The sequence below is a fragment of the Onychostoma macrolepis genome, chromosome 02, assembly GCF_012432095.1.
Source record: "Onychostoma macrolepis isolate SWU-2019 chromosome 02, ASM1243209v1, whole genome shotgun sequence".
Taxonomy (NCBI): Eukaryota; Metazoa; Chordata; class Actinopteri; order Cypriniformes; family Cyprinidae; genus Onychostoma; species Onychostoma macrolepis.
The window spans coordinates 21,779,386-21,789,930 of NC_081156.1; the positions used below are offsets into that span (position 1 = coordinate 21,779,386).

The 10,545-nt window shown below is 34.5% G+C and overlaps 2 long non-coding RNA genes across 2 annotated transcripts; one reads left to right on the top strand and one right to left on the bottom strand.

Moving 5' to 3' along the window:
* Positions 1–2,463: 2,463 nt before the first annotated feature.
* LOC131531746 (uncharacterized) lies at positions 2,464–5,194 on the top strand. The gene is made up of 3 exons (XR_009268772.1): positions 2,464–2,812; positions 3,070–3,153; positions 4,937–5,194. It is a non-coding gene; the product is annotated as an uncharacterized LOC131531746 (long non-coding RNA).
* A 2,211-nt stretch (positions 5,195–7,405) lies between these two features.
* On the bottom strand, positions 7,406–8,560 carry LOC131530737 (uncharacterized). Its single transcript, XR_009268468.1, has 2 exons — positions 8,407–8,560; positions 7,406–8,028 (listed from the first exon to the last, which is right to left on the bottom strand). It is a non-coding gene; the product is annotated as an uncharacterized LOC131530737 (long non-coding RNA).
* Between the last annotated feature and the right edge of the window lie 1,985 nt (positions 8,561–10,545).

Below are 10,545 nucleotides of genomic sequence, written 5' to 3' on the forward strand. Positions count from 1 at the left end.
CCACAAGCAGTTCTGTCTTGGCAAGGTTGAGTTGAACGTGATGGCCATTCATCCAGCAAGAAATGTCTGTTAGACGAGCGGAGATGCGAGCAGCTATCGTCGGATCATCAGGATGGAGAGTTGAGTGTAATCAGCATAGCAGTGGTATGAAAAGCCATGTTCCTGAATGACAGAACCTAATGATGCCATGTAGACAGAGAAGAGAACTTGTCCAAGAACTGAGCCCTGAGGCACCCCAGTAGTTAGATGTTGCGACTTGGACACCTCACCTCTCCAAGATACCTTGAAGGAACTATATGAGAGGTAAGACTCAAACCACTGGAGTGCGGTTCCTGAGATGCCCTTTGCCAATAGGGTTGACAGGAGGATCTGGTGATTAACCGTGTCAAAAGCAGCCGACAGATCCAGCAAGATAAGTATAGAAGATTTGGAATCCGCTCTTGCCAGTCTTAGGGCTTCAACAACTGAGAGCAAGGCAGTCTCAGTTGAATCTCCACTTCTGAAACTAGACTGGTTGCTGTCGAGGAGGTTGTTCTGTTTGAGAAAGGCAGAGTCTTGGTCGAACACAACTTGTTCAAGTGTTTTTGCAATGAAAGGAAAAAGGGAAACCGGTCTGTAGTTCTCTAAATGAGATTGGTTAAGGGTGGGTTATTATAGGCCCAATGTCAATTTTAAGTATGTGTGTGTATCCAATGTATTTCATTTTTATCTTGCAAATTTGCGACAAATCTTGAAAAGGAAATCATTAAATTTTACTGAAAAACCCCCCCAAAAACCTCATCTTAGATAAATATCTGATAGTACATTTTCTATTGAGGTAAAAATGACTGAAAATGTTTTGTAGATAACTGTATGTCCTTGAATCGCTTGTTACAAATGTTAGTGTGGTTTAGATTATCATTCTTAGAATATGGTGTAAACCATGTATTTTGTGACAGTTTCTTATCTTATTTTTCTCACATTTGGTGTTATTTTGCCTGTTATTGTGTGTCTGTTAGATTTGAAATTAATTAATCACACTTTTTTCAGAAATTAATCGCGATTAATCCCACCTAACATTAAAGTTTTTAAATATACTTTTATATTGCAATAATTTCACATTCAATCTTCAAATGAATGTACAAACAAAATAAAGACAGAATATTTTTTTAATATTTGTTTAATGGCATCTTTATTTTTATGACTGAAGGCCAGTATCACTGATACCAATTAATAGCCTACTGATTTCCCTATAAAAATGTTTCCCCCTAATATTTAACCATTGACTATAGCATTCAACTTTACATTATAATTAAGAGATATCAATTTGAACATTTATTAGACTTTTTAAAAAAACTTATAATTTAAGTGAACTTAAAACAAACTTCACATAAACCCATTATAATAAATGTCATATTTATCTACCTGTGGCCCTCAGCAGAAATATACAGAAATTGAATAAAGTTATCAAACACTAAATTCTAAACTAAATACAGACAAATCCTCAAAACTATAAAAGTTATTGATTTCCTCTTTTTTCTTTTATTCTTGATGAACAGACATTACAGCAGCTGGTTATTAGTTTGTTTTGGCTTCTATTTCTTTAAGTGCTGCCGCTACCGAACATGACGCAGATCTTACACGCTTCCTATTTTCTCTCAACTCTACCTTTTCTGACCCATTTCAGTCTCTTCTAATGAGCTGACGAGTTGAATCGAGTGTGTTAGATGAGGGAGACAGTGCAAGGATGCACCAGGACAGTTTTGAAAACCATTTCAGAGACATGTTCACACAGAAAAATAGGGGTATTGTTTCTGTACCTAAAGGTACATTTGCCACGAAAGTACCCTGTAAGGTACAGAATATGGTCCTTAAGGTGACAACTGCGGACCTTTGTTTTAATTTAAAGGTACAAAATCAGTTCTGACAGCAAAGGGTGCATAACTGTACTTTTAACAAGCTTGAGATACAGGCAAATTATGCAGCAAATCACAGAACACAAAATCATAATTTAAATAGGCCTAGAGTGTGTGTTTATTGAATAAAAAAGGCTACTGGTAAATTTCCATCTAATTCTTGGTCAGTATGACCTATAAGTTCCATTATAAACTTAGCTGGGATTTCAGATAGCCTATACATTACATTGTTTTCATGCAAATTATAACTGGATAGATTTAAAATATAATATCAATATCTTTATATCTTCCATAACTAATTAAATAGCCTAACTAAACTGTAATATATTACCTTTCATAACTAAATAACTAAGTAATAATATAAATACATACATTTTTCAGATTTTTCAAATACATAAATATTTCATTTTAAGCCTACATTAATCCGTTTAAAAGTAATTACTTTTACTCGAGGCAAAATATTATCCGGGTATTTTTCGAAAACCGTTAGCATTTTTCAATCAGTCAGGTCCGTTCCGCACGTCTGCTCACTCGCGGGATAGTAGGACGGCTCGCGACGCGGTTACGGAAAATAACAGGTAAGCATTTTGAACCTCTTTATTCCTATTTAAAGCACTTTTGAATGTTTTGTGTTTTATTGTCAACTTTATCTGAGGATTAACCAACTCAGTTATCCTAATACGTGTAACATGGCAAGCGTGAAGCTAACGCGCCATTACATCAAAGTTATCAACGGCAAGTGTTAAATATGCAGTGTTATACACAACAGTTTGTCACTGATAAATTAATACGTTTTTTTTTTTTTTTTGTCGTTTCTCACTGCCGGACACAAACGAGTCCAGCAAATTTTATTTAGACGTCTGACAGACCATCTTCCTCATCTCTAACCATCACTCACCCCACAGATCTGAAGCAAGGTAAAGCAAACACACATTCACTGTATTACAATACGTTTAAACTTTTTGTTAACTGTTATTTATTATCCGCTTTGTCAGTATCATCTAGTGATGCTGATGAAGTTTAGTAATTCTGCCGAAGCCCCGGTGAACAAAGGGGCTGAGGAGCGTTTATAATGGCTGTTTTGTTAACCTTGGATAACATTTTACACTGTTGTCCTCGCGTTGTCTTGTTTAAAATTCATTCTAACAAATTGTTGTCATGCTTTTGAGATCAGTCTTTTCAGAGCAAAGGCAGCGAGGGGTGGTGTGATGTCACTGGCAAGAGGAAGGCTGCAGTACTAATATGAGCCTAAAATGAAGTAAGTAGAATTCACATTAAACAAATCGATGGGCTTTTGTGTTGTACGAGATGTAATTTGTCACGTTATAAACATTTATTTAAATACTTAGTTCTTCAGTTTTTATTTATTTATTTTTTTGATGAATTGCTATTAACATTTTAACCTGAAATCAGCATAAATGACTAAATAGTTGAACATTTGAGTTGTCTTAAATGAATAGTCCACTAAAAAAATAAAATTGTCATGGTTTACTCACCCTCATGTTGTTCCAAACCCATTTTGAATTAATTTTATTCATCTTCAGACAAATGTATATATTTTTGATATTCTTTCATCATTTTTGTCTATCCATTGGAAGTCTAGGCAATCTTTATTTTCAAGGTTCAAAAAGTTTTTAATTTAGGCTTTGACACAAAATAAAAAATCCTCAACTCAAGCTTAATTTTAATTATTATTATTATTATTTTAAAATTTAATTAAGTGAATGAAACCACTTTATTCATATGGATAATCTGTCTTCATGTACTCCTTGAAGCTGAATATTGATTGCCTAACTTTCAATGGATTGACAAAATGGTGAGAGAGTATTAAAAATATCTTCATTTTTGTTCCAAAGGTGAACAAGATTCGTATGTGTTTGGTATGACATGACAGGGAGTAAATGATGATAATTTTCACTTTGGGGTGAACTGTCTCTTTAAAGGGATAGTTCACCCAAAAATGAAAATTCTGTCATTAATGACTCACCCTCATGTCTTTCCAAACCTGTAAGACCTTCGTTCATCTTCGCTACACAAATTAAGATATTTTTGATGAAATCTGAGAGCTCTCTGACCCTCCATAGACAGCAAGGCAACTGAAATGTTCCCAGACCCAGAAACGTAGTAAGGACATCGTTAAAACAGTTCATGTGACATCAGTAGTTCAACCTTAATTTTACAAAGCTACGATAATACTTTTTGTGCGCAAAGAAAACAACAACAAAAAACTACTTTATTCAACAATTCTTCTCCTTCAAATTATGCCTTCCGCTATTATCGAGAGTATCTCTATATGTAAACAATGCATGCGCATTGTGCTGCTGACGTAGAACATGCATGCGCAGAGCCTTGTTTAAATGTAGAGGAACACACACGCAAGCGCCGTGATACTCTCCATAATGGCACCCTAGAGTGACGCAAAGGAGAAGAATTGTTGAATAAAGTCATTATTTTTGTTTTCGTTGCACACAAAAAGTATTCTCGTAGCTTCGAAAAATTGTGAACTGCTGATGTCACATGGACTTTACAGATGTCCTTACTATGTTTCTGGGTCTGGGAACGTTTCAGCTGTGTTGCTGTCTACGGATGGTCAGAAAGCTCTTGGATTTCATCAAAAATATCTTAATTTGTGTTCCAAAGATGGAACGATGGGTGAGTGATTAAATCACAGAATTTTCATTTTTGGGTGAACTATCACTTTAAGCACTGTTTTTCTTACTGTACTGCAATAAAGAACCTTAGATTGTTAAATTAAATAAGTAATGTAAATGAACAAATTCAATTCAAGCTCTAACACATTCAGCTGATATTCAGCCCTGAAAAACCTGCTGATAAACCACTCTGGAAGTTATGATGTTAAAATTAAAGTACTACAGTGTTTTAAATGGACACATACCTTTGAATAAACACTTCTCTGATCCTTCACACCTTTATTGTCATTTATGAAAAAATGATGATGTCCGCTTAAATATGAAGTCCGCTTTGTTTAAATATGATGATATTTGGTGACATACACTAACAAATTTTTTTACTGCATTTAGAAAAGGGAGCCTGATCAAGTGCTGAAGGCAGCTGTCACCATCTTTGCTGTTAAGGAGGAAGAGGGAACACTGTCTTTAAACCCATTGGATGTTTTGATTGCATCTGAAGATGATGTCTGCTTATAATGTTAAATATAATTATTATTATTATTAATTATATTTAACATTTAAATGGATTTTAAACATTTCCTTTGTGAGGTGTTTACTTTTTTTGGTGAAAAGTTTAAGATAGCTTAAATGTTATATTTTTGACTAAACAGCCCACTGATTTTGTTTTATGCTTGAAAACATTTGTTGTGTTTCAATAAATACTAAATAATGATTTATTTGTTCCAGTGTTTTTGCTTAGTCTTATGTAACATTATTGCTTTAAGTTTGATGAACTTAAGCCACTGAAGGCAATCGGTTTCCTCAAACCATTTAAGTAGCTATATAGTAGTTAAGACTTGGATGTTACCTGAATTCAAACTGAGTGGAATAAAATAAAAAAATGTAAATTAAGTTTACTCTAATAATTGATTAGCCAACACACACAAAAAAAAAAATAAAAAATAATAAAAAAAGTTAATTTAACTCAATGTACTGTATATGAGTTTATAGTACTCATATCTTAAATGGTTTAAGGCAATCTGTTTCCTCAAATGGTTTGAGTTACCATAACTTGTCGGGTTATACATTGAATATGTAAGGAATAATTGACGACGGGCCGTTGGATTATTAGAAAAATAATGCACCTCCGGTGTGCATTATTTTTCTAATAATTCAATGGACCGAAGTCAATTATTCCGCTTATACTACGGTTGCCACACCTCAAGACATCGATCAGATTATATATTTCATGGCATTCGTCCGGTATTTCTACTTAAATCGCTATTGTGAGTAGGATTATTTCTTCCGCATTTCATCCAACGCTTCCGTTGCTAATTCCAAAACTTCATTTTAAACCTATCTGAGGCTTGAGCCGTTGATAGCAGACCAATAATGCAGTTAATACCGTTAATAACCAAGATATGAGAGAGAGAGAGAGAGAGAGAGAGAGAGATTACCTCTGTGCGTCTCTAGTGTTCGGCAGCAATGTCTGTAGTTATAGTGAAACTTCATTTTGTTCACGAACACTGCCGTTGCTGTTACCTCGCTTCATATAGAAATCATGTAGCTTTTAAGTTGTTTACTGGTAAAATCGTCAGAGTAGCGCTAACAACATTAGCGCGATGTATGTTAGTGTGTGCAAACTGTTATGTATGTGCGGTCTGTGAAGTAGAGAGAGCGGGAGAGATAGAGTAGGCTATGTGCTTTCCGTACATAATAAAGCGTAATTTTGTGGCAAAAACATGGACATGATCTGTCGTTTTTACCATTTGTTTACTATATTTATTTGTTTGGCCAGTGTCCTTGTGGGTTTTGATTATTTTGCTGTTGTAAGACCTTTGAAATAACAGAAAACATTTGGCGAAGTGATATGGTCATGTAATGCGGTCAAGAGCTGCCTGGAACTAGTACGTTCGCCGTGAGTTTCAATAATTGCACGCCTTAGAACGTTCGTCAGCCAATCAGATTCAAGCATTCAACGGCCCGTAGTATAATAGATAAACATGGACTGCCTCTGTGTTTTGTATTTAAAAATGGTTAGCAAAATGCTCACAAAGCCTAATGCTTCTGAAGCAATTAAATAACCCCATGCAAGTGTACTTTTTCAGTCTACGTCTTACGTTTTTTTTTTTTTAGGAGAAATCAGTTCAGCAGAACATTAGTGAAATGCTATGGGAAAATATCAGGATGTAATTTTAAACCATACCAGGACACAAAGGTACATTTCTATTACTAGGGGTGCATAAATGTTCTTTTAGAGGTACAAACAAGAAAGTACAAAAATGTACCAACGCGGTACATTGCTGTACCCTACTAGGGCATTTATACCTTTTTAGGTACATTCCTGTACCTTGATTTTTCTGTGTGTTCTTAATGCAACTCATATATAACATATTACATGCATGCACAGTTTTATGGCAGCTTTAATCGCCTTTTTGGTAACTTCATGACTTAACTGATCATGACATGCATGCTTGTAGTTTCTTTCGCGATTTGATATGAAATGATACAGGCTATGCGCGCGCTGGCACCTTTGTGCGTGTATTGAAGAGCATGTGCTGCAAGCACAGTACAGTTCCGCGCTTGTTTGACTCGCGCCTGACGCTGGAGTGAAGCGCGCGTCTGAAACATCTCCTGTTTGATGTGCTCGTAAAGACGTTCTGTGACTGAATAAATGTAGTTCTTGTCAAGAAAAAAAAAAAAGGACAGAATTAGAATTAGTGGGGTGGCCAACCCTATGCCCTGCGTTACCGCGTTAAACTGAAAAAAATTAATCGCCTACGTTAACGCGCTAATTTTGACAGCACACATATATATATATATATATAAATAAATGCATTTTGCAAATTTATTTAGCAATTTCTAGCTTCCAAAAAACAGTGTAGCCTACATAATATTGACTCATGCTGCACTAGTCAGATTTTTGTCCAATCAGATGTGTACAATAAGAATGTCCCTCCCCGTAAATACTGCATACCAGCAAGTAAGTCTTGAATAATTTCTGTGATGCGACATTATGTAGTCTAATGTTTTTTTATAAAATAGGTTTCAACCTTCCGGTTTCTGCAGGAAATACATTAAAGAAAACTACACACGCAAATTATTTTATAGTATTATTTTGAAGTCTTTAACTGTAATACAACTTTAGGTTCCAAGAAACTGATTTCACAGTTGTTCACAGAGAACACAAGTGACAGTATAAAGATGCTGTAGATGTACACAACAGCTTGATTCATAATCATTACTTGTGCACACAGCAGTTCTGTATACGGCAGAGCAGGTGGGAGATCTTTAGCAAGGGGGGGTCGCTGACCCGCAGGGTTGTTTGTCATGCGATGGAAGCCAGGTCATGTTTGCTAATGAAAGAGTTGGCAGGCTCTGTGTACGAGTGACATTTGTGAGCAGCACAGCGCTCAGCCAGGACAGAGGGCTGGTCATCCGGAGGAGCAGAGGGTTCTGGTATACCATCAGCCAGCCGTTCAAACGTCAAACGCCATCACGCCCTAGGCCAGCAAGAGTGTGGAGACCCAGATTAAGAGAAGAGAGAAAAAAAAAATATTGCTTGAAGCAGAAATACTGAAGGAAGGGGAAGAGGCCATTTTAGAGGATTGTGAGGGATTTAGGAGAAAGACTAATGATGGAGAAAGAAAGTTAAGTTGTAATAAAATGTATAATGTACAATAATAATGGTAAACCATTTCAAATATTATAGTTAAATGTATATATCTATAAATATACATTTCTATTAAAATATATTTAAAAACACTGTTTAACCATTATTATTGTTATAATAATTACATTTTTTTCTATATACACTACCAGTCAATTGTTTTTGAACAGTAAGATTTTTAATGTTTTTTAAAGAATTCTCTTCTGCTCACCAAGCCTGCGCTTATTTGATCCAAACAGCAAAAGCAGTAATTGTCACAGATGAAGTGCAGAGATGAGGAAGATGCAAAGATCCGAGGAACTTTATTTAAATTCACCAACAGAAACAGTAGATTGCAGGAGAAATACTTCTACACTACTATTAGACCTTCAATACCAGAAACCTGACTAAGGAAAGACTGAGGGCTTAAATAGAGCAACCAAACAAGAACTAAACAAGCAGCACCTGAACTGAGTACTCAGTCAATTAGTAACTATAGAAACTAAACAGGCAATGAACAGGAGAGCATGAACTAATTATCAGGCTAGAGAACTGCTCAGAGTACAAAGCAGAAAACAAGACAAGAAAACAGAACCAAACAAACTCAGAATGTGAGAGTAATATTGTAAAATATTTTTGCTATTTAAAATAACAATATTTAAAATAGTTGAGTACATTTTTTTCAGGATTCTCTGATGAATAGAAAGATCCAAAGATCAGTATTTATCTGAAATAAAAAGCTTTTGTAACATTATATGCACCATTCAAAAGAAAGAAACCTGAAAAAATAATAATAATAATAAATGTTTTTTTGAGCAGCAAATCAGAATATTACAATGGTTTATGAAGGATCATGTAACTGGAATAATGATGCTAAAATTCAGCTTTGAAATTACATTTTAAAATATACTCAAATAGAAAACAGTTAATTTAAATAGTACAAATATTTCAAGATTTGACTGTTTTTGCTGTACTTTGGCTCAAATAAATGCAGGCTTGGTGAGCAAAAGAGGCTTTTTTAAAAAACATTAAAAATCGTACTATTCAAAATTTTTGACTAGTAGTGTATATCAGCAACTGATAAGTGTTATAAATTGTTTAGTATTGTATAATATTCTACTTATAATGTTACAAATTACACAATAAATATTAAAAATTTTATATATATATATATATATATATATATATACATACAATAGTTAATAGTTATTTTTATTTAAAATATATATTTAAAACAGTTTATATTATTATAATAATAATTATTATTATTATTGCAGAAGCCTGATATGACATACAAGCCTACAGATGATAAATACTGTAAACTGTACTGTACCAACAGTCAGCTGTCAGAACAATAGAAAGCAAACCAGATATTTGTTTTCTCCCTGATGCAACAAACATCCTCATGGCCACATGGAGAAGTTGATGTATCCAACACTGCAGTTTCCACTGGGTCGAAGATCAAGCAGCTGGCTCAACGTTACAGCCGCCTGAAGAAACTTTTATTTAAAGCTTTTCTCACATTACTCCATCGATCCTTCCCAAGCTTGTGATGCCTCATGCTGTGCTGTCTCCTCAGCAGGAAAGCCAACCTACAGAGACAGGAGACCACTGATGGACCCTTTCCACACGGCCTCCTTTATATCTGAGCCAGTCACGCTGGCAAGCCCTGGCTGCTCTAACAAGCCACTACAATCTTGAAGATCCACTGGATGGATTCTTCAGCAAAATTTCATTGGAATATTGGTGGCTTAATTAATCCAAGCTGCTAGATGTAATTAACAGAAGCCTATATTTATTCCTGTAGTACCTTTTAAATGCTATACCCTTTAAAGATGAATATTCTTGTGTAACTTAAAAGGAATATTTCCATAAAAGGATAGCAGATTTTCAGGCATATGCACTTTAGCTAGATTATTTACACAGTGGTGGGGAAATTAACAGGGTGGAAATAAAGCGTTTCATTTAAGCTGTTGCTCAGTGGGGATTTGCAGTTCATTTTTATGAGGGTGAGAAATTGATATAAAAATGTGAATTTAAAGATATAAATATAGTTTTTCAAATCAATCTCTACTCGAACCAAAGTAGTAAAATTTGGTGCTCAAGAAACTTTTCCTATTATCATCAATGTTAAAAACAGCTAAGCTGCTTAATAAAGCTGTGATACATTTTAAGGATTCTTGATGAATAGAAAATAGATCAAAACATAGAAATACCATTTATTTAATTTAATTTAAATGTATTTACTATTTACTGTTACATTTGATCAATTAAATGCATCCATATTGAATAGAACTATTGATTTCTTAAAAATAAAATAAAAAATCTTACAGATTCGATTTAAAAACAAAACAAACAACAACAACAACAA